The 22,263-nt window shown below is 47.8% G+C and overlaps 1 pseudogene; it reads right to left on the bottom strand.

The window, feature by feature from the left end:
• LOC135571369 (rab3 GTPase-activating protein catalytic subunit-like) overlaps positions 1–21,750 on the bottom strand; it is an 85,468-nt pseudogene extending 63,718 nt beyond the window's left edge.
• Positions 21,751–22,263: the final 513 nt, after the last annotated feature.

Genomic DNA, 22,263 nt, shown 5'->3' with positions numbered 1-22,263 from the left:
GGCATAGGCAAGATGCAGTAGATGGTATAGAGTACAGTATATACATATGAGATGAGTAATGTAGGGTATGTAAACATTTTATTAAGTGGCATTGTTTAAAGTGGCTAGTGATACATTTTTTACATAAATTTTTCCAATATTAAAGTGGCTGGAGTTGAGTCAGTATGTTGGCAGCAGCGACTCAATGTTAGTGGTGGCTGTTTAACAGTCTGATGGCCTTGAGATAGAAGCTGTTTTTCAGTCTCTCGGTCCCTGCTTTGATGCAGCTGTACTGACCTTGCCTTCTGGATGATAGCGGGGTGAACAGGCAGTGGCTCGGGTGATTGTTGTCCTTGACGATCTTTTTGGTCTTCCTGTGACACCGAGTGGTGTAGGTGTCCTGGAGGGCAGGTAGTTTGCCCCCGGTGATGCGTTGGGAGAGAGAAAGGGAGCAGCGAGAGAGAGAGAGAGAGAGAGAGAGAGAGAGAGAGAGCAGCAAGAGAGAGAGAGAGAGAGAGAGAGAGCAGCGAGAGAGAGAGAGAGAGAGCAGCAAGAGAGAGAGAGAGAGCAGCGAGAGAGAGAGCAGCGAGAGAGAGAGCAGCAAGAGAGAGAGAGAGAGAGAGAGAGAGAGCAGCGAGAAAGAGAAGGGAGCAGAGAGAGAGAGGAGCAGAGAGAGAGAGAGAGAGAGAGAGAGAGAGAGAGAGAGCAGCGAGAAAGAGAGAGGGAGCAGAGAGAGAGAGAGAGGGAGCAGCGAGAAAGAGAGAGGGAGCAGAGAGAGAGAGAGAGGGAGCAGAGAGAGAGAGAGAGAGAGAGCAGCGAGAAAGAGAGAGGGAGCAGAGAGAGAGAGAGAGAGAGCAGAGAGAGAGAGAGAGAGAGAGGGAGAGCAGCAAGAGAGAGAGAGGGAGCAGAGAGAGAGAGAGAGAGGGAGCAGAGAGAGAGAGAGAGAGGGAGCAGAGAGAGAGAGAGAGAGGGAGAGAGAGAGAAGAGAGGGACACAGTGCTGCCTGGAAGCCTCTTCCTCTTATTAAAGTGATTGCCGTTAAAGAGGCTCTCACTGCTCTCCGCCTCGACTTTCCAGAAAGATATTACCTCTCTTTCCCTCTCACCCTCCCACTCTCCCTGTCTCTCTGGGCATCTTTATTACCACCTCTCTCCCTCCTTCCCTTTTTCTATTCTTCTCTCTTTCTCTCTCCATCCTTTCCTCCCCCAGGTGAGGAGTGGGTGGCTGAATAAGAAAAGTGTTCATGGGTCTATCTGGGCTATCTGCAGACGTCTGGCAGGGCTGTGGGGCTAGGCAGTGCTCACTCTCTCCATCCTTCCATCTCTCCCTCTGCTCCCTGTCGACTCACTCTCTCGCTCCCTCTCCATCTCTCCCTCTGCTCCCTGTCGACTCACTCTCTCGCTCCCTCTCCATCTCTCCCTCTGCTCCCTGTCGACTCACTCACTCCCTCATCATCATCATCATGAGACATTAGTATCCGTTGGCTGAAGCTCACCATTCTGTTCTGACGTTTTTAAATCATCCTCTCCAGGATCAATTTACACTAAATTCAGCACTCTCTGAGGAGAAATGTACCAATTCTGCACTACAAGTATCTCTGCCAGACTAATATGCAAAACAAAAAAAAGAAAGATCCTGGTGTACAGTCGAGGCCAAAAGTTTTCAGAATGACACAAATATTAATTTCCACAAAGTTTGCTGCATCAGTGTCTTTAGATATTTTTGTCAGATGTTACTGTGGAATACTGAAGTATAATTACAAGCATTTTATAAATGTCAAAGGCTTTTATTGACAATTACATGAAGTTGATGCAAAGAATCTAAATTTGCCGTGTTGACCCTTCTTTTTCAAGACCTCTGCAATCCGCCCTGGCATGCTGTCAATTAACTTCTGGGCCACATCCTGACTGATAGCAGCCTATTCTTGCATAATCAATGCTTGGAGTTTGTCAGAATTTGTGGGTTTTTGTTTGTCCACCCGCCTCTTGAGGATTGACCACAAGTTCTCAATTGGATTAAGGTCTGGGGAGTTTCCTGGCCATGGACCCAAAATATCGATGTTTTGTTCCTAGAGCCACTTTGTTATCACTTTTGCCTTATGGCAAGGTGCTCCATCATGCTGGAAAGGGCATCGTTCGTCCCTGAACTGTTCCTGGATGGTTGGGAGAAGTTGCTCTCGGAGGATGTGTTGGTACCATTCTTTATTCATGTCTGTGTTCTTAGTGAGTGAGCCCACTCCCTTGGCTGAGAAGCAACCCCACACATGAATGGTCTCAGGATGCTTTACTCTTGGCATGACACAGGACTGATGGTAGTGCTCACCTTGTCTTCTTCGGGACAAACTTTTTTCCGGATGCCCCAAACAATCGGAAAGGGGATTCATCAGAGAAAATGACTTTACCCCAGTCCTCAGCAGTCCAATCCCTGTACCTTTTGCAGAATATCAGTCTGTCCCTGATGTTTTTCCTGGAGAGAAGTGGCTTCTTTGCTGCCCTTCTTGACACCAGGCCATCCTCCAAAAGTCTTCACCTCACTGTGCGTGCAGATGCACTCACACTTGCCTGCTGCCATTCCTGAGCAAGCTCTGTACTGGTGGTGCCCCGATCCCGCAGCTGAATCAACTTTAGGAGACGGTCCTGGCACTTGCTGGACTTTCTTGGGCGCCCTGAAGCCTCCTTTTGTGGCAGGGCTGAAATGCAGTGGAAATGTTTATGGGGGATTCAGTTAATTTGCATGGCAAAGAGGGCTTTGCAATTAATTGCAATTCCTCTGATCACTCTTCATAACATTCTGGAGTATATGCAAATTGTCATCATACAAACTGAGGCAGCAGACTTTGTGAAAATTTATATTTGTGTCATTCTCAAAACGTTTGGCCACGACTGTACACCAGGATCTTTCTTTTTTTGTTTTGCATATTAGTCTGGCAGAGATACTTGTAGTGCAGAATTGGTACATTTCTCCTCAGAGAGTGCTGAATTTAGTGTAAATTGATAGCTTCTGCTATCATCATATTAATACATATTAATCCATTTTAATCCATTCTTCCTAAACAATTAATTTCGGCATTCAGATTGCTTTTGTGCTGGATTAATGCTTTCATGTAGCTATTATTCATGTTGGTGTGTTGGGCTTTATCAAAGACTTTGCAGAGTACTTTGCTGTTGTTGCAGGCCTTCAAGGGGGAAGAGGACATTTCTGACAAAAGCCTATTTGGACTAAGTAAACAGACTTACTAATAATTATAGCGAGGTCTGTATCTATACAATTGATAGACTGGACCCAACTGTGCACATATGGACCTCACTGCATTGATTACTGAGGTTGTTCACACAGTAAACTACAGACTATTAAAAATGTATGATCGGTTAGTTACCTGGAGTTTGTGGTGGAGGAGACAGCAGAGGAGGTCTGGGGGACCACAGACCAGTCTGAATCAGAGGAGACAGCAGAGGAGGTCTGAGGGACCACAGACCAGTCTGAATCAGAGGAGACAGCAGAGGAGGTCTGGGGGACCACAGACCAGTCTGAATCAGAGGAGACAGCAGCAGAGGTGTGGGGGACCACCGACCAGTCTGAATCAGAGGAGACAGCAGAGGAGGTCTGAGGGACCAAGGACCAGTCTGAATCAGAGGAGACAGCAGCAGAGGTGTGGGGGACCACCGACCAGTCTGAATCAGAGGAGACAGCAGAGGAGGTGTGGGGGACCACCGACCAGTCTGAATCAGAGGAGACAGCAGAGGAGGTCTGGGGGACCACAGACCAGTCTGAATCAGAGGAGACAGCAGAGGAGGTCTGAGGGACCAAGGACCAGTCTGAATCAGAGGAGACAGCAGCAGAGGTGTCAGAGGAGACAGCAGAGGAGGTGTGGGGGACCACCGACCAGTCTGAATCAGAGGAGACAGCAGAGGAGGTCTGGGGGGGACCACAGGTGTGGGGGACCAGTCTGAATCAGAGGAGACAGCAGAGGAGGTCTGAGGGACCACAGACCAGTCTGAATCAAAGGAGACAGCAGCAGAGGAGGTGTGGGGGACCACCGACCAGTCTGAATCAGAGGAGACAGCAGAGGAGGTGTGGGGGACCACCGACCAGTCTGAATCAGAGGAGACAGCAGAGGAGGTCTGGGGGACCACCGACCAGTCTGAATCAGAGGAGACAGCAGAGGAGGTGTGGGGGACCACCGACCAGTCTGAATCAGAGGAGACAGCAGAGGAGGTCTGGGGGACCACCAGAGGAGGTGTGGGGGACCAGTCTGAATCAGAGGAGACAGCAGAGGAGGTGTGAGGTCTGGGGGGACCAGTCTGAATCAGAGGAGACCAGAGGAGTCTGAATCAGAGGAGACAGCAGAGCAGAGGAGGTCTGGGGGACCACCGACCAGTCTGAATCAGAGGAGACAGCAGAGGAGGTCTGGGGGACCACCGACCAGTCTGAATCAGAGGAGACAGCAGAGGAGGTGTGGGGGACCACCGACCAGTCTGAATCAGAGGAGACAGCAGAGGAGGTCTGGGGGACCACCGACCAGTCTGAATCAGAGGACCAGTCTGGGGGACCACCGACCAGTCTGAATCAGAGGAGACAGCAGAGGAGGTCTGGGGGACCACCGACCAGTCTGAATCAGCAGAGGAGACAGCAGCAGAGGAGGTGTGGGGGACCACCGACCAGTCTGAATCAGAGGAGACAGCAGAGGAGGTCTGGGGGGACCAGTCTGAATCAGGGGACCAGAGGAGGTGTGGGGGACCACCGACCAGTCTGAACCGACCAGCAGCGGAGGTCTGGGGACCACAGACCAGTCTGAATCAGAGGAGACAGCAGAGAGGAGGTGTGGGGACCACCGACCAGTCTGAATCAGAGGAGACAGCAGCGGAGGTCTGGGGGACCACCGACCAGTCTGAATCAGAGGAGACAGCAGAGGAGGTCTGGGGAACCACCGACCAGCCTCAGAGGAGACAGCAGGAGGTCTGGGGGAACCACCGACCAGTCTGAATCAGAGGAGACAGCAGAGGAGGTCTGGGGACCACCGACCAGTCTGAATCAGAGGAGACAGCAGAGGAGGTCTGGGGGACCACCGACCAGTCTAAGGGGGACCACCGGCCAGTGAATCAGAGGAGACAGCAGAGGAGGTCTGGGGGACCACCGACCAGTCTGAATCAGAGGAGACAGCAGAGGAGGGGACCACCGACCAGTCTGAATCAGAGGAGACAGCAGAGGAGGTCTGGGGACCACCGACCAGTCTGAATCAGAGGAGACAGCAGGTGTGGGGACCAGACCAGTCTGAATCAGAGGAGACAGCAGAGGAGGTCTGGGGGACCAGTCTGAATCAAAGGAGACAGCAGAGGAGGTGTGGGGGACCACCGACCAGTCTGAATCAGAGGAGACAGCAGAGGTGTGGGGAGACCAGTCTGAATCAGAGGAGACAGCAGAGGAGGTGTGGGGGACCACCGACCAGTCTGAATCAGAGGAGACAGCAGAGGAGGTCTGGGGGACCACCGACCAGTCTGAATCAGAGGAGACAGCAGAGGAGGTGTGGGGGACCACCGACCAGTCTGAATCAGAGGAGACAGCAGAGGAGAGGACCACAGACCAGTCTGAATCAGAGGAGACAGCAGCAGAGGAGGTGTGGGGACCACCGACCAGTCTGAATCAGAGGAGACAGCAGAGAGGAGGTGTGGGGGACCACCGACCAGTCTGAATCAGAGGAGACAGCAGAGGAGGTCTGGGGACCACCGACCAGTCTGAATCAGAGGAGACAGCAGAGGAGGTCTGGGGACCAGTCCACCGACCAGTCTGAATCAGAGACAGCAGAGGAGACAGACCAGTCAGAGGAGACCAGTCTGAATCAGAGGAGACAGCTGAGGTGTGGGGACCACCGACCAGTCCAGAGGAGACCAGCGGAGTCTGAATCAGAGGAGACAGCAGAGGAGGTGTGGGGGACCACCGACCAGTCTGAATCAGAGGAGACAGCAGAGGAGGTGTGGGGGACCACCGACCAGTCTGAATCAGAGGAGACAGCAGCGGAGGTCTGGGGGACCACCGACCAGTCTGAATCAGAGGAGACAGCAGAGGAGGTCTGGGGAACCACCGACCAGTCTGAATCAGAGGAGACAGCAGAGGAGGTCTGGTGAACCACCGACCAGTCTGAATCAGAGGAGACAGCAGAGGAGGTGTGGGGGACCACCGACCAGTCTGAATCAAAGGAGACAGCAGAGGAGGTCTGGGGAACCACCGACCAGTCTGAATCAGAGGAGACAGCAGAGGAGGTCTGGGGGACCACCGACCAATCTGAATCAAAGGAGACAGCAGAGGAGGTCTGGGGAACCACCGACCAGTCTGAATCAGAGGAGACAGCAGAGGAGGTCTGGGGAACCACCGACCAGTCTGAATCAGAGGAGACAGCAGAGGAGGTCTGGGGAACCACCGACCAGTCTGAATCAGAGGAGACAGCAGAGGAGGTCTGAGGGACCACAGACCAGTCTGAATCAAAGGAGACAGCAGCAGAGGAGGTGTGGGGGACCACCGACCAGTCTGAATCAGAGGAGACAGCAGAGGAGGTGTGGGGGACCACCGACCGATCTGAATCAGAGGAGACAGCAGCGGAGGTCTGGGGAACCACCGACCAATCTGAATCAAAGGAGACAGCAGCAGAGGAGGTGTGGGGGACCACCGGCCAGTCTGAATCAGAGGAGACAGCAGAGGAGGTCTGAGGGACCACAGACCAGTCTGAATCAAAGGAGACAGCAGCAGAGGAGGTGTGGGGGACCACCGACCAGTCTGAATCAGAGGAGACAGCAGAGGAGGTGTGGGGGACCACCGACCGATCTGAATCAGATGAGACAGCAGAGGAGGTCTGGGGGACCACCGACCAGTCTGAATCAAAGGAGACAGCAGCAGAGGAGGTGTTGGGGACCACCGACCAGTCTGAATCAGAGGAAGCAGGCATAATGATGATGATGATTCAGTGTACTGTCACAGTGTATATCCTAAACCTCATTATTGATGGGATTCCAGTTCAGGTTCAATCCAATGTTTTTCTATTACAGAACCCTTCAGGAGTTGACTGGGTGGATGTCTGAGTAGATGTCTATTAAAATGGACAAATTCCATATGAACTTAAATTGTCAGGAATATAAATGGATTTGATCCCAATCGATGCTGTGCTTGTTACTGTGTCCCATTAGGTAGCAATCGAAGGTGTTATAATCTGGGGTCTTATTCATCGGGGCACACCGTAGCAAAAGGGAAAACAGAAAATATATAGTTTCTTACTGGACTAGTTCAGTCCATTTTCTTCTGTTTGTTGCGTAATGAATAGGACCATGTTCTCACCAGAAGACTAGGTAGTTTAGAATTGGTCCTAATGATAAATCTGTTGTTGTTTCCCCTGTTGGGGAGTAATAGAAAGTGTAACAATCAATCCAGCTAAAATCTGGTTCTTCTCACCCATAGACAAGGTCGTTGTTCTCCCAACGGTATCTCATCCCCAGGACAAACTTCTGCCAGAGGTGAGCCACGGCCCGGACCCCTCCACGGTAGAAGTTAACCAGACACAGAGCCAGGAGGTACGTTACACTGTTACTAGGAGCAGACTTCAGCTGGTTGTACAGGCTCTGAGGGGGGTGGGGGAGTACAATCATCACACAGTATTGCAGAAAATGACACTAATCAAATTCAGACATTTTCTTGACAATTGGAAATTGTATTTCTGAGTTTAATCAGACAAGTTCATGTATTTCAAAATGTTTCTCCAATGGCATAACTACTGAACACAGCCCTGGAGTGCAGTGTGACACAGTGACTATTGAACACAGCTCTGGAGTGCAGTGTGACACAGTGACTACTGAACACAGCCCTGGAGTGCAGTGTGACACAGTGACTACTGAACACAGCCCTGGAGTGCAGTGTGTCTGACACAGTGACTACTGAACACAGCCCTGGAGTGCAGTGTGACACAGTGACTATTGAACACAGCCCTAGAGTGCAGTGTGACACAGTGACTACTGAACACAGCCCTGGAGTGCAGTGTGACACAGTGACTATTGAACACAGTCCTGGAGTGCAGTGTGACACAGTGACTACTGAACACAGCCCTGGAGTGCAGTGTGACACAGTGACTACTGAACACAGCCCTGGAGTGCAGTGTGACACAGTGACTACTGAACACAGCCCTGGAGTGCAGTGTGACACAGTGACTACTGAACACAGCCCTGGAGTGCAGTGTGTCTGACACAGTGACTACTGAACACAGCCCTGGAGTGCAGTGTGACACAGTGACTATTGAACACAGCCCTGGAGTGCAGTGTGACACAGTGACTACTGAACACAGCCCTGGAGTGCAGTGTGACACAGTGACTATTGAACACAGTCCTGGAGTGCAGTGTGACACAGTGACTATTGAACACAGCCCTGGAGTGCAGTGTGACACAGTGACTATTGAACACAGCCCTGGAGTGCAGTGTGACACAGTGACTACTGAACACAGCCCTGGAGTGCAGTGTGACACAGTGACTATTGAACACAGCCCTGGAGTGCAGTGTGACACAGTGACTACTGAACACAGCCCTGGAGTGCAGTGTGACACAGTGACTATTGAACACAGCCCTGGAGTGCAGTGTGACACAGTGACTACTGAACACAGCCCTGGAGTGCAGTGTGTCTGACACAGTGACTACTGAACACAGCCCTGGAGTGCAGTGTGACACAGTGACTATTGAACACAGCCCTGGAGTGCAGTGTGACACAGTGACTATTGAACACAGCCCTGGAGTGCAGTGTGACACAGTGACTATTGAACACAGCCCTGGGGTGCAGTGTGTCTGACACAGTGACTACTGAACACAGCCCTGGAGTGCAGTGTGTCTGACACAGTGACTACTGAACACAGCCCTGGAGTGCAGTGTGACACAGTGACTATTGAACACAGCCCAGGAGTGCAGTGTGACCCAGTGACTATTGAACACAGCCCTGGAGTGCAGTATGACACAGTGACTACTGAACACAGCTCTGGAGTGCAGTGTGACACAGTGACTATTGAACACAGCCCTGGAGTGCAGTGTGACACAGTGACTACTGAACACAGCCCTGGAGTGCAGTGTGTCTGACACAGTGACTACTGAACACAGGCCTGGAGTGCAGTGTGACACAGTGACTACTGAACACAGCCCTGGAGAGCAGTGTGACACAGTGACTATTGAACACAGCCCTGGAGTGCAGTGTGACACAGTGACTACTGAACACAGCCCTGGAGTGCAGTGTGTCTGACACAGTGACTACTGAACACAGCCCTGGAGTGCAGTGTGACACAGTGACTATTGAACACAGCCCTGGAGTGCAGTGTGACACAGTGACTACTGAACACAGCCCTGGAGTGCAGTGTGACACAGTGACTACTGAACACAGCCCTGGAGTGCAGTGTGACACAGTGACTACTGAACACAGCCCTGGAGTGCAGTGTGTTTGACACAGTGACTACTGAACACAGCCCTGGAGTGCAGTGTGACACAGTGACTACTGAACACAGCCCTGGAGTGCAGTGTGACACAGTGACTATTGAACACAGCCCTGGAGTGCAGTGTGACACAGTGACTATTGAACACAGCCCTGGAGTGCAGTGTGACACAGTGACTATTGAACACAGCCCTGGAGTGCAGTGTGTCTGACACAGTGACTACTGAACACAGCCCTGGAGTGCAGTGTGTGACACAGTGACTATTGAACACAGCCCTGGAGTGCAGTGTGTCTGACACAGTGACTACTGAACACAGCCCTGGAGTGCAGTGTGTCTGACACAGTGACTACTGAACACAGCCCTGGAGTGCAGTGTGACACAGTGACTACTGAACACAGCCCTGGAGTGCAGTGTGACACAGTGACTATTGAACACAGCCCTGGAGTGCAGTGTGACACAGTGACTACTGAACACAGCTCTGGAGTGCAGTGTGACACAGTGACTACTGAACACAGCTCTGGAGTGCAGTGTGACACAGTGACTATTGAACACAGCCCTGGAGTGCAGTGTGACACAGTGACTACTGAACACAGCCCTGGAGTGCAGTGTGACACAGTGACTACTGAACACAGCCCTGGAGTGCAGTGTGACCCAGTGACTACTGAACACAGCCCTGGAGTGCAGTGTGTCTGACACAGTGACTACTGAACACAGCCCTGGAGTGCAGTGTGACACAGTGACTATTGAACACAGCCCTGGAGTGCAGTGTGACACAGTGACTATTGAACACAGCCCTGGAGTGCAGTGTGACACAGTGATAGTGTGGTAAAGCACAGACAGCAGACCTACATAGTTGTCAGAATCCTTCTCTTCTGGTTCCCCGTCGCTGTGTGATGGAGCAGCCTTTCTCTCGCTGTTCTCTGATGACTGTTTACCTATGGCTGTGTCTGGGAAGAGATACTGACACCATACACACTCAAATATAAGCTTACATACTCTCGTACATGGGAACATCCATTTCCTTACCTTGACACAAAACATCTCTGAAGGAACAATCCTGCTACGAACCGAGTGTCTGATTTGAATGTTTTATTTAACAACTGTCTGACTTACCACTGAGCCTCTAACACAGGGTTTCCTAAACCCGGTCCTACCCTAGCACTACACATAGCTTGATGATGTTGAGATTTGAATCAGCTGTGTAGTGCTAGGGTAAACAACAAAATGTGCGCTGGAGGGGGGGGGGGGGGGGGGGGGGCTAGGCCAATGGTTTGGGAAAAACTGGTCTAGTCCAATGGTTTGGGAAAACCTGGTCTAGGCCAATGGTTTGGGAAAACCTGGTCTAGGCCAATGGTTTGGGAAAACCTGGTCTAGGCCAATGGTTTGGGAAAACCTGGTCTAGGCCAATGGTTTGGGAAAACCTGGTCTAGTCCAATGGTTTGGGAAAACCTGGTCTAGGCCAATGGTTTGGGAAAACCTGGTCTAGTCCAATGGTTTGGGAAAACCTGGTCTAGGCCAATGGTTTGGGAAAACCTGGTCTAGTCCAATGGTTTGGGAAAACCTGATCTAGTCCAATGGTTTGGGAAAACCTGGTCTAGTCCAATGGTTTGGGAAAACCTGGTCTAGGCCAATGGTTTGGGAAAACCTGGTCTAGGCCAATGGTTTGGGAAAACCTGGTCTAGGCCAATGGTTTGGGAAAACCTGGTCTAGGCCAATGGCAGTGTGAGCAAGTAAGGAATAAGATACTGCTTGAGCTTCACGGCTGATCAAGAAGCTGTTCACACAGCAGGGCCAGTAACTGAGGAGTCTGGCTGAAGACTGCTCTCCTCCTGCTCTCCTCTTGTGTAGTACGATGTCAGCCAGCCTAAATCACCATATACCTTTAGAAGGTAAGAGTGTGTGTGTGTCTGTGTGTCCGTTGTCATGCCTGCTCTCTCTCACCAGCGGTATAGAGTTGAGCACGTCATTTCTGAGCGGTGATTCGTCAATGCGACGGTGGCGGCGTTAGCGTTAGCGGGCGCTGTGCACCATGTTGGAGACAGACAGCTTGGGGATGGGCACGGCTGTGGGCTCCGTCAGTTTAGACAGGGCTGATGTCGTCTAATGAGGAGAGAGTGGAGGGGGAGGGACAGAGAAGCCATTCACAGGGAGGGTGTGAGGGTGGGCTCTGACTGAGAAGAGAGCGTAATTCTCCCTTCACAAGCAAACAACAAGCCAATAGTCCAGAGTGGCTTCTACTTCCCATCATCTGCGCTGACGTCTGCACAAATCCCCCTAGGGAATACACCATATTGGTGTCCACATCACCAACAAACTAACATGGTCCGTGCACACCAAGACAGTCGTGAAGAGGGCACAACAAAACCTATTGCCCCTCAGGAGACTGAAAATATTTGGCATGGGTCGTCAGATCCTCAAAAGGTTCTACATCTGCACCATCGAGAGCATCCTGACTGGTTGCATCACTGCCTGGTGTGGCAACTGCGCGGCCTCCGACCACAAGGCACTACAGAGGGTAGTGCGCACGGCCCAGTACATCACTGGGGCCAAGCTTCCTGCCATCCAGGGCCTCTATACCAGGCGGTGTCAGAGGAAGGCTCTAAACATTGTCAAAGTCTCCAGACACCCTAGTCATAGACTGTTCTCTCTGCTACCGCAAGGCAAGCAGTACCGGAGCGCCAAGTCTTGGTCCAAGAGGTTTCTAAACAGCTTCTACCCCCAAGCCATAAGACTCCTGAACATCTAATCAAATGGCTACCCAGACTATTTGCATTGCCCCTCCCACCCTTTTACACCACTGCTACTCTCTGTTGTTATCATCTATGCATAGTCAATTTAATAACTCTACCTACATGTACATATTACCTCAATTACCTCGACTAATCAGTGCCCCCCGCACATTGACTCTGTATATAGCCTCGCTATTGTTATTTTACTGCTGCTCTTTAATTACTTGTTACCTTTATTTCTTATTCATATTTTTTTAAACTGCATTGTTGGTTAGGGGCTCGTACGTAAGCATTTCACTGTAAGGTCAACACCTGTTGTATTCAGCGCATGTTACGAATCAAATGTGATATTGGAAAATGAAAGAAAGAGATGTTAAGACTATTGAGATACACCCCAGTAGCCATAGAACACATTACCTTCCTCCTCAAATGGACCTCTTCCCAGAATCTCCTCTGACTCCTTCTTGGAGCACAGCTTAAAGAACTCTGTCAGGAAGTCACCTGGGATGGAGAAGATGATATCATCACTAGTTACCATAGCCACAAAGTCATAAAACTTATTTCTACAATTTATCTTTTTAAAATGTGATTTTAAACCTACTCCTAACCTAAACCCCTAACCTTTACCAAACTGCTAACCGTTTGCCTAACCCTAACCTTAAAGATGCACTATGCAGACATTTTTACTTTCATACATTTCTAAGATATAGCCAATTTTGACTTTGTGGCTGTGGTAGCAAGTGACAACCAGAAGATGACGTTTATTTCAAATTCAAAAAGCTTTTTTTTGTCCATCAAATTTGACATTGAGTAAGTCAACATATGAGTGAGTCTTTGGAACTCCCTTTATATACATCTGATGGATGAGGGAGCATTTTAAACCACATTACATGGACACTCATAATATTCTATAGGATTTCTATAATGTAGGATCAGTATTTCTGTGAGGGGGGTCTAACTAACCGAGCAAGCACGTGGGGTTGTCTGTGCTCCTGACTCGGACTGACAAATGAGGGGCCTGGAGTAGGTCCAGGTCACAGTGAGGTCACACAGAGAGTACATAAGGTCAGACCACACAGGGGAGGGAGGTAAACTGGCCCTGGATCAGATCAGTGGTTCACATTTACCATTATAGTAAAGATTAGGCCTGAATATAGGCTATTAAACATAGGGCTCTGGCGGGAAGAGAAGAGTCATTGTTATTGTGGTTTACTTTACAACCAGATATTGACCTGGTGTTCATTTAGAGACTATATAGTGGAAAGTAATTACCTGATATAATTATCTATTGACTTTTTGCTTTATTTTGGATCCTTGAAATAAGAACCACTGAGTATCAGTTGCCATATAATATCTATTACCCAGTCAGCCAGTCAGTCAGTCAGGGAGGGTACCATTTCAGTTGACAAGTTGACCCGAGGCAAGTCACATCTTCTCTAAAACCCCAAAATATAATATCTAACATTTCTACCCCAGAACGCCTTAAGGGGATTCACCAATAAATACAACCAGCAAAATAAAGCCAAAAACAGTATTTGAAAGAGGACCATCTTGTTTTTGACAGGCTAATCTAAATGTTTCTGCATCCAGGTGCAGAAATCTCTGATTCCCTTCAAAGAAACTCTTTATACAATGGAGCTCAAGCACATTTAGGATGGAGGGACTTGAAGAAAAACACCGTTAATATGAAGCGATGGCTCACTGAGCACCATTTCATCACTAAACTGAAAAGCGTAAAATCATTCAGCATGAATTAATTTCAGCTTTAATGCAGTTGAACGAGCGAGCGGTGTTGCTGGGGCTGAGGTACTTGTTATATCCTCTCCCACACACCTCCTCCACAATCGCCCTCTCAACACCTACACTGTCTGGCACACAGGATATTAATATGGGGAACAACCTTTCAGTGTTCCAAAGGTATGGAGAACTTGTTTGACTGACCTGGATGTTCTTTCTTTCTCTCCCATCTACCTCAATGCTCACTTGCTTTATAAGCTCAACCAGGATAGTGATTCTATTTATTGAAAATGACACCTCTATATTTGCTGTCATTTGGTAAGAGGACAAACAATGTTTTTGATAGATCGTATCTCAGGCTGTTAAGATGTTCCATCAATGTGTGTCAACCAGCAGGTCAGAGGGGAGGGAGGGAGTGTGGTGGTTGACACTCACGAGTACACATCGTTATCCACCATGATACCTTCTGTCAGGTGGGGCCAGGTGGTCAATAGGTGAAGCTCACTGAGACAACAATGAAAGAAAATACATTTTTTTTGTTTTGCTTTATAAACGTCTCACTATAAGCTACAGTTTGGTCAATAATGAATTATAGGCTCATGCCAAAGACGTCAAGAATACATGTGAACAATGAGATAAATCTCTAAATCAAGCATGCTTCGACATGTCGTCATGGCTACATCAGTCCTACCTGATTGGATCCTCACACGCTCCGAACGGCAGCTTCCCAAACTCCACCCCTCCCACCTCCCCTCTGAGGAGACCTTCGAAGTCTGGAGGCAACGGAAAAAAACACACACAAAAAACACACTTTCACCTTTTACAGTTCAATCATGACTTTGATTCAATTCCCAATACTTTCACTTAGAGGTAGCAAGAAGAACCAAAAGTGTGAACACTTCCTATGCTTTTTCATCCTCAATGCCTTGAAGGCAGGCAAATTCATAACAGTACAAACTAAAGGACCAAATATACTCTTGTGTCAAATATAAAAACCTCAAATTGACCCTCCACCCACTGCCATTCCTCTCAGGTCCCATTCAAGAGGAGCAGAAATATTGTCCGTTTGTGAGCCGTTTAAAAAGCTCTCCGACCTCCGACCTTGTACCGCCTTCCCCGCACCACTCAAAGACTCAAGCATCTATTTGCAACACTAAAATGTACCCCGGAGAGCAGCACTTAATATAACTGTGGGAAGAACCATCCACTATTGAATTTGGAGCAAAGAGAGAGTGAGTGGATTATATCAGTTTGCTAAAATGTTGGTCACGAGCACGTAGGCGTTGAACGACCAAAGCTTCCAAAACGCCCTGTGGGCTAGCCTAGTGGGGTACGAAATTATTGACACCCTTGATAATGATGACTGTATAAACTGAATAATTCAAATACTGAGCTATAATGCATGCTATTTTGCTTCCACCGGTCCTGGGGCCCTTGTCAACAGCGTCTTTGAAATTTACAGAGTACCAGGACATTTTAGCCAAAAACCTGGTTGCCTCTGCCAGGAGGCTAAAATTGGACGCAAGTGGATCTTCCAGCGAGACAATAACACCAAGCACACAACAAAATCCACAAAGAAATGGTTAATTCACCACAAAATAACACATTTGCAAAGGCCATCTCAGTCTCTGGACTTGAAACCCATTGAAAACCTGTGGTTTGAATTGAGGAGGGCCTTCCATAAGGGCAGACGAATGATATCAGGCATCTGGAAGGATTATGTAAGGAGGAATGATCTAAGATCCCACCCAACGTGTTCTCCAACTCATTAAACATTTGAGAAAAAGGCTCAGTGCCATTTTCCTTGCAAGGTGAGCTATTGAAAGGTATTGAAAACAGGGGTGTCAATCATTTTGACCCCTCCCTTGTTGAGAGAGAAAAAGTATTATTTGTTAAACAAAATATTTTTCTCTGAGCAATTGTATTAATATGCAATTATATACATTTTCACTTTTTTTTGCATACAATACAGGTCAGTATTTTTATGATTTATTTTATTCTGTCATTTTTTCTCATCTTTATGAAGAGTGTCAATAACTTCAGACCCCACTGTATGTCTAGCACCTATTAGATTTCTGACTTGATATATCAGTTGCCCTCCAAACTCCTTCCTGTTTCAGATTTTGTGGTTTTACTGAACAGATAGGATGTGGTTTTACTGAACAGATAGGATGTGGTTTTACTGAACAGATAGGATGTGGTTTTACTGAACAGATATTATGTGGTTTTACTGAACAGATAGGATGTGGTTTTACTGAACAGATAGGATGTGGTTTTAAGTTTTAAGTTCCTCGGCATACACATCACAGACAAACTGAATTGGTCCACTCACACAGACGGCATCGTGAAGAAGGCGCAGCTGCGCCTCTTCAACCTCAGGAGGCTGAAGAAATTCGGCTTGTCACCAAAAGCACTCACAAACTTTTACAGATGCACAATCGAGAGCATCCTGGCGGGCTGTATCACCGCCTGGTACGGCAACTGCTCCGCCCTCAACCGTAAGGCTCTCCAGAGGGTAGTGAGGTCTGCACAACGCATCACCGAGGGCAAACTACCTGCCCTCCAGGACACCTACACCACCCGATGTTACAGGAAGGCCATAAAGATCATCAAGGACATCAACCACCCGAACCACTGCCTGTTCACCCCGCTATCATCCAGAAGGCGAGGTCAGTACAGGTGCATCAAAGCTGGGACCGAGAGACTGAAAAACAGCTTCTATCTCATGGCCATCAGACTGTTAAACAGCCACCACTAACATTGAGTGGCTGCTGCCAACACACTGACACTGACTCAACTCCAGCCACTTTAATAATGGGAATTGATGGGAAATGATGTAAATATATCACTAGCCACTTTAAACAATGCTACCTTATATAATGTTACTTACCCTACATTATTCATCTCATATGCATACGTATATACTGTACTCTATATCATCGACTTCATCCTTATGTAATACATGTATCACTAGCCACTTTAACTATGCCACTTTGTTTACATACTCATCTCATATGTATATACTGTACTCGATACCATCTACTGTATCTTGCCTATGCTGCTCTGTACCATCACTCATTCATATATCCTTATGTACATATTCTTTATCCCCTTACATTGTGTATAAGACAGTAGTTTTGGAATTGTTAGTTAGATTACTTGTTGGTTATTACTGCATTGTCGGAACTAGAAGCACAAGCATTTCGCTACACTCGCATTAACATCTGCTAACCATGTGTATGTGACAAATAACATTTGATTTGATTTGATTTGATGTGGTTTTACTGAACAGATAGGATGTGGTTTTACTGAACAGATAGGATGTGGTTTTACTGAACAGATAGGATGTGGTTTTACTGAACAGATAGGATGTGGTTTTACTGAACAGATAGGATGTGGTTTTACTGAACATATAGGATGTGGTTTTACTGAACATATAGGATGTGGTTTTACTGAACAGATAGGATGTGGTTTTACTGAACAGATAGGATGTGGTTTTACTGAACAGATAGGATGTGGTTTTACTGAACAGATAGGATGTGGTTTTACTGAACAGATAGGATGTGGTTTTACTGAACAGATATGTGGTTTTATGTGGTTTTACTGAACAGATATTATGTGGATAGGATGTGGTTTTACTGAACAGATAGGATGTGGTTTTACTGAACATATAGGATGGTTTTACTGAACATATAGGATGTGGTTTTACTGAACATATAGGATGTGGTTTTACTGAACAGATAGGATGTGGTTTTACTGAACAGATAGGATGTGGTTTTACTGAACAGATAGGATGTGGTTTTACTGAACATATAGGATGTGGTTTTACTGAACATATAGGATGTGGTTTTACTGAACAGATAGGATGTGGTTTTACTGAACAGATAGGATGTGGTTTTACTGAACAGATAGGATGTGGTTTTACTGAACATATAGGATGTGGTTTTACTGAACATATAGGATGTGGTTTTACTGAACAGATAGGATGTGGTTTTACTGAACAGATAGGATGTGGTTTTACTGAACAGATAGGATGTGGTTTTATAAAAGCAGACAGGAAAGGTAGGAGAAGTGCGACTGGGCTGGATTCAAACCCACATCAACTCTGGTATATAAGTGTGCCGGAGTTAGCGGCACGAATAACTAGACACATTCCTTCCTGTTTCGTGGGCTGAGTGGTTGTTGTGTGTACCTGGGGGCAGCTGAGGCCAGGAGTACTGCTGCCAGTCCTGCAGGACGTACGTGAAGCGGATAGCGATGTTGATGGGAGGAAGAGGAGACAGGGGACAGACCTGAAGAACAACAGAGGAAATAGAAACATAAATAGAGACAAGGTTATGTAATATCTTGTGCTATCCATCATATCTAGCAGGGGGCTGGGTACCCAGACAAAGGTTCAGCCTAGTGCTGGACAACAACAAAAAACATGCTTATTAATGAAGATTCGCCATTGAAAGTGAATCTTAGTCAAACACTAGGCTTACTCTCATTCAGGGAAACTGGACCTACAGTTAGTCTGGGGTGACCCATGTGAAAGAGCTAAAAGGTTCATGTTAGGCATGAAGTCAATTAGACCAGGTCCTTCCAAACTCACCGTCTTGGACTTAAAGATGTCCAGCAGGCCTGAGAGGTGGTTGTATTGTCTGGGCACCTTGCGGAGGTGGACCATCTCAGGGTCTGTACACATCCCCGGTCCCTGGCACTCCCCATGGTACATCCTCCTCCACTTCTGCTGGACCTGAACAAACATCGGCACCTGGCTGTACGGCATCCACAGGGGAAATAGAGGACTTTAAAAAAGGTTAGGTCACTTCAAACTTTGATGTTTTGTGGGAGAGCAGCCACACGTTGAAATCCTGTGGCTACTATAACTACTCTCCGTTCTTGTGTCAAGATGAGTTAGTCACATGCCATCGGCAGTTAAGATCCAGCTATAGAAAGATTTCCGATTTGACTAATCTTTCAATTGGTTTGGGATTGAGGCATACATTTGGACCTGCACAACAGATGACGTTTGATTTTAAAGTGATCCCTTTAACTTTAGAGACATGCCAGGAATCTCTGGTATAAATGTGGAAGAGCAGCCACAGGACTGAGATCCTGTAACTCCCTCCACAACCCTATTCTACCACCACAGCTACACAGCAGCACCTGGTGCACAGTAGAGGAACTACAAACAAAACATACGCCACCTAGTGGATTGAACAAGTAAATAATTTAATAATAAGCTTTGTTCCATTTTTTACATTTACGTTAGTCATTTAGCAGACGCCCTTATGCAGAGCGACTTTCAGTAATGAGTACATACATTTTCATACTTTTTTCCACCCACATACTGACCTTGAATATTATTCTATTCAAAAGTATGTCATACTTTCTCTAATTTGAAGTCACAAAACAACATTATTTGTAATAAATGATACATGCATCAGTGACAGAACACGTGCTCATGAAACTATGTGCTCATGAAGCTACATGCTGATGATCTGATACATGCTTCCTCTTACTCTAACCATGTGTTGTTAATGTCTCTCTGCCACACAGTAAACTCCCAGAGAGACAGTGAGACCAGATGACCTTGCTACAGAGCCACAGAGTTACAGATCTACTGCTACCATCTTCCATTCAGCCCAGTGTTGCCATGGATACCAGCTGACCTACCGCAATACGTGATGCCACGGAGGGCTGTACTCACTTCCACAGTGTTGCTATTTTAAAACATGGCTTGTGACATTATACAGAAACACACACAAAGAGAATGTTGCAACTAGCTGTGTGAATGTGTAGGAACCTCAGCATAGATTCATGATTAGCTATAGGACACATTGGCAGTATCAGCTCTTCTTTAATTTGTCAAAGCAAATTCTGTAACAAATTTGAACTTGATTTTCCAAAAGAACATAAACAGTTGCTGTATAACTGTGACTTATAGCAGTTACTGTTCCCAAAGAGACAGGAATATAATATTAGCTGAATACAGTATTCACTGTTGCTACAGTCACCTACCAGTCTGCATTGGCCAGAGAGATGGAGCTACGGTCACCTACCAGTCTGCATTGGCCAGAGAGATGGAGCTACGGTCACCTACCAGTCTGCATTGGCCAGAGAGATGAAGCTACGGTCACCTACCAGTCTGCATTGGCCAGAGAGATGGAGCTACGGTCACCTACCAGCCTGTGTTGGCCAGAGAGATGGAGCTACGGTCACCTACCAGTCTGCATTGGCCAGAGAGATGGAGCTACGGTCACCTACCAGTCTGCATTGGCCAGAGAGATGGAGCTACGGTCACCTACCAGTCTGCATTGGCCAGAGAGATGGAGCTACGGTCACCTACCAGTCTGTGTTGGCCAGAGAGATGGAGCTACGGTCACCTACCAGTCTGCATTGGCCAGAGAGATGGAGCTACGGTCCCCTACCAGTCTGTGTTGGCCAGAGAGATGGAGCTATGGTCACCTACTAGTCTGCATTGGCCAGAGAGATGGAGCTACGGTCAACAACCAGTCTGTGTTGGCCAGAGAGATGGAGCTACTGTCACCTACCAGTCTGTGTTGGCCAGAGAGATGGAGCTACGGTCACCTACCAGTCTGTGTTGGCCAGAGAGATGGAGCTATGGTCACCTACGAGTCTGTGTTGGCCAGAGAGATGGAGCTACGGTCACCTACCAGTCTGTGTTAGCCAGAGAGATGGAGCTACGGTCACCTACCAGTCTGTGTTGGCCAGAGAGATGGAGCTATGGTCACCTACCAGTCTGCATTGACCAGAGAGATGGAGCTACGGTCACCTACCAGTCTGCATTGGCCAGAGAGATGGAGCTACGGTCACCTACCAGTCTGTGTTGGCCAGAGAGATGGAGCTATGGTCACCTACTAGTCTGCATTGGCCAGAGAGATGGAGCTACGGTCAACAACCAGTCTGTGTTGGCCAGAGAGATGGAGCTACTGTCACCTACCAGTCTGTGTTGGCCAGAGAGATGGAGCTACGGTCACCTACCAGTCTGTGTTGGCCAGAGAGATGGAGCTACGGTCACCTACCAGCCTGTGTTGGCCAGAGAGATGGAGCTACTGTCACCTACCAGCCTGTGTTGGCCAGAGAGATGGAGCTACGGTCACCTACCAGTCTGTGTTAGCCAGAGAGATGGAGCTACTGTCACCTACCAGCCTGTGTTGGCCAGAGAGATGGAGCTACGGTCACCTACCAGTCTGTGTTAGCCAGAGAGATGGAGCTACTGTCACCTACCAGTCTGCATTGACCAGAGAGATGGAGCTACTGTCACCTACCAGTCTCTGTTAGCCAGAGAGATGGAGCTACTGTCACCTACCAGTCTGTGTTGGCCAGAGAGATGGAGCTACTGTCACCTACCAGCCTGTGTTGGCCAGAGAGATGGAGCTACTGTCACCTACCAGCCTGTGTTGGCCAGAGAGATGGAGCTATGGTCACCTACCAGTCTGTGTTGGCCAGAGAGATGGAGCTACTGTCACCTACCAGCCTGTGTTGGCCAGAGAGATGGAGCTACGGTCACCTACCAGCCTGTGTTGGCCAGAGAGATGGAGCTACGGTCACCTACCAGCCTGTGTTGGCCAGAGAGATGGAGCTATGGTCACCTACCAGTCTGTGTTGGCCAGAGAGATGGAGCTACGGTCACCTACCAGCCTGTGTTGGCCAGAGAGATGGAGCTACTGTCACCTACCAGCCTGTGTTGGCCAGAGAGATGGAGACAGAGCTGAGGGGTAGGTTGCACTTGGACTCACTGATGACTGCCTCCCAGTTGGCCCCAGGGGAGATGACCACAAACTCACACATTCCATACCTGCAAACACAGACTGGATACTTAAAATGTGCAATATGCAGAAATCTCTCTGCCATTTCCAAGTTGCAAAAATTTGAATAGTTTGCCTCATGTCAGTTTATGTGACAAAACAAGCAGTCATTGTGTAGAGAATCATTGTACCATCTAAACCATTGTGAAATATATTTCCATAACCAAAAATGTTGTATTTTCAGCTATTTGAAGCTGGTGTCCCAAATGAAAGTAAAAGGTACAAAAACTAAACTGAAAATTGGGAAGCATAAAAGCAGCACACATACAGTGAGCTCCTAAAGTAATGGGACAGTGACACATGTTTTGTTGTTTTGGCTCTGTACTCCAGCACTTTGGATTTGAAATGATACAATGACTATGATGTTAAAGTGTAACCTGTCAGCTTTCATTTTAGGGTATTTTCATTCATATCGGGTGAACCATTTACAAATTACAGCACATTGTACATAGTCTGTCCGCTTTTGAGGACCAAAGGTATTGGAACAAATTCCCTTATATGTGAATTAAAGTAGTAAAAAGTTTAGTATTTGGTCTCATATTCATAGCACGCAATGATT

Source organism: Oncorhynchus nerka, linkage group LG1 (assembly GCF_034236695.1).
Source record: "Oncorhynchus nerka isolate Pitt River linkage group LG1, Oner_Uvic_2.0, whole genome shotgun sequence".
Lineage (NCBI taxonomy): Eukaryota > Metazoa > Chordata > Actinopteri > Salmoniformes > Salmonidae > Oncorhynchus > Oncorhynchus nerka.
This window is presented reverse-complemented; position numbering and strand designations above follow the sequence as displayed.